Source organism: Furipterus horrens, unplaced genomic scaffold (genome assembly GCF_987537825.1).
Source record: "Furipterus horrens unplaced genomic scaffold, mFurHor1.1.pri manual_scaffold_11, whole genome shotgun sequence".
Classification (NCBI taxonomy): Eukaryota; Metazoa; Chordata; class Mammalia; order Chiroptera; family Furipteridae; genus Furipterus; species Furipterus horrens.
In genome coordinates this window covers 48304851-48307944 of record NW_028327181.1, presented here as the reverse complement: position 1 = coordinate 48307944, position 3094 = coordinate 48304851, and positions in this window count along the sequence as shown.

The following is a 3094-nucleotide window of genomic DNA, read 5'->3' as shown; positions in this document are numbered from 1 at the left end:
ATCAGTCTTTTAATTCTTTGATCTCTATTTCTCTTATCTCATATTTTAAATTATTTTTCTTTTCCTGCCACCCTGGAATAACTACTTTACTCTCCATTTTTTAACTCTATATTTTTGAGGCTAAATTTTGTTTTTACTGCTTCTAATGAATTTTAGATTTTTAAAATCACTTTTTAAAGATTCTGTCATCAAATCCCTCTTTTGTTTCTGTTTTTTTTTTTTTTTTTTTTTTCCTACAAAGCCTCCCTTTTAAACTCAGTTTATTATCCTGTCTTCTCTCTTTTTAGTTTTAGGGATCCAGTATTTTTTTTTTCTTCTATTTTTTAAGAGCCAAGCAAACATACCCTAAAATATACCAGAGAATACCACTGTTAAAATTTCATATTTGATCATGTATGATATGCTTAAATTTATTTCTGTTTACTCATCTATGTATGATGAGACTTCTGTCTAGAAATTATATTTAATTTCCACCGATAGGAGGGAGAACTGAGTACCAGGTATCAGGAGACAGCTACGACTTCCAGGTAATGGCAGTAAAATGAAAATAGGCATCCCAAGGTTTCAAAGGTCCAAGGTGAAACACCTGAAGGTGGACAGACAGCATCGGGAGAGAAGGGATAGAGGACAGGTAGCTCTAGTTATATTTTAGATCTCGCAGGCCCAGAGGCTGCTCACAAAGATACTCTTGGGCAGCATGCCCGAGAGTTCTCTGTTGATCTGACTCACCTGGGACATTTGTGAGGCCGCTACCAGCCCTGCCCACCCATATCTATTGAATAAGAATCTCCAAAAGAGGGCCCAGAAGTTCTTTAACAAGCACTACAGGCTGGCTATTCTTATCACTAGGGAAATTTGGGCAACACTGATTGAAGAGACTTCTAGAAGGATACAAGGGTGGGAGGTGGAGACCTGGACACTTAGCATGCGGAGTCTAGTGACACAGCAGAAGTTGAAATGAGTGATGCTAGTGGTGGCATGCAGAGGACATTTGGGTGAGAGTTGTAAACAATTTCAAATTGGCATGCCTTGCAGATGTCAGCCTGTATCTATGGCATGCATTAAAAAGGCCACAAATCCTGGGCGAGAGGGAGAGTCTGCCATCAGCAAAGGTATCATAAGTCTTTCTCCCTAAGAATTTTTTTTGATGACAGTGTAGAAAACAAATCTAGATACTTCACTGAATCAATGTTGTCATTAACAGATTTACAATTTAATCAATAATATTGGCACTTCAGTCAAATGAACCACACAGGAATAAACAGTATTAAATGCCAGACAGCTTTAGAAGTTATTTATCTGTTTCTTTCCCCATAAATTGATACATATTTTCCTATCAATAGAAAAAGGAAAATATACATAGAAATATAAATGAATTCCTTTTAACAACTACCAGCTTCCACTTAAACTTATTTTAGTTCTCAAGTGATATTCTAAATATAAAATAATTAGAGGATGCCATAAGTTTGTCAAGCAAATAAATCTTCAGGGGCTAAAATACAATTTTCAAGCCCCGAAAGGCAAAGCTTTTGCAGAAGGCAGGGAGAAAAAGACTCATGGAAGCTCACTGTGCAGAGAACCGGCTCTGCCTCTCTGTCTTTGCACCCTCAAATATCTCAGTATCATCTGTTTTGCAAGTTGGAGGTATTTCACTATTTTAATATCAATTTAAAGTTCCTGTCTCCTTTGGTTTGACTGGAGTTCACATAAATGCAATGCTTTACCCCCCAAGAAAGAAAGTTATTCAAGTAAACTTTTCTTTCTTTCTTTCTGGAATTCACCCCGTCCCCTCCTTTCCCCTCTCCCCCTTCACCTTCACCCCCTCTCAGCCCAGCTCTGCCCTTCCCTTTAAAAAAAGTTGCATTAGTTCTTTACAAGTGAGCAAGAACAGAACCAAATGTTTCACATCTGCTCTCCGAGTTCACGGATTAGCATGAGAATGAGTAGCCAGTGTTTCAATGATGCACAGTCCAGTGGGTGAGAATGGGGGCTCTGGCCGGCCGCTGTCAGAGCGCTCCCTGGCTCCTGCCAGATGTCCTAGGCCCAGGACACAAAAGCAGCGAGCCCCACACTTTAACAAATCACCTTTCTCTGGGGCTAATCATTCAAGAAAAGGTTGTTTTGTTGTGGGTTTGGAGAGGGTCAGGTTGGTATTTCTCGAGTGATCTGTGGCCTTGCTGCACCCCTCCAGCCTTCATCCTTCCAGGCTTTCTAAAGAGACCTCTGCTTTCTCCACCCCACCCCAGCCCCTGCCCCGGGCAGGACTCTCTGAGGGCAAAAGCTGCATCCCAGAGTCTCCCAGAGGCCCAAGGGCGGCAGGGGGTTCATTCATCAGGAGTGGCCATGGTGCTGGTCCCGCTCTCGCTCTCTTTCTGAACAATAAAGACTTCAGTGAGAATAAACGGCTCAGTGGACATGTACAAGGTCAGGCTTAGTGGCAAGATGGTTCCGGTGTAATCACAGTCCCAGGAATCTGCACTTTTGCGGGAGAGGTCTGTGAACTGCAGGGCAGTGGTTTTCAAAGTGTGATCCCCGGGCAGGCAGCATCAGCATCCTCCATCTGAAACGCAGCTCTGCGCTCCACCCAGAATCCAAAACGCTAGGCAAGGTCAGTGAGCTGTTTTCACCCTTGCAGGGGATTCTGATCTATGGAAGGTCTCCTTGCTCCAAAGAAAAGGCACTCTAGGCAAATGCTTTCACTTATGTACACTAATTTTACATTCATGCCCTTTTTTTATTCTCATTTCAGTAAGAGAGGGTGAGCAGCCATGGGATTTGTCGGAGGACATGAAGTTTCCTGGGAGGCAAGACTTCCAGTTCTAAAACTCAGAAAGTCCCAGGGCAAACTAGGACAAACTGGTCACCCTATCTGAGGAGCAGGGCCCATGTGGAAATACATTCCTGGACTCACCTGCATCCTTTTCCGCCTGCAAGCTGTTGCCCTTGCAGCTCTGTCACCCATTGGATTGGGGGTAGACAGAGCAAAGAGTGTAAAGAGAACCATCAGCCAAAAGAGAAGTTCTAATAAATACAAGAGAGGGCTCAAAAACAAAAACAAATAAACAAAAAAGATAAGAGAAAAACAACAGCTATG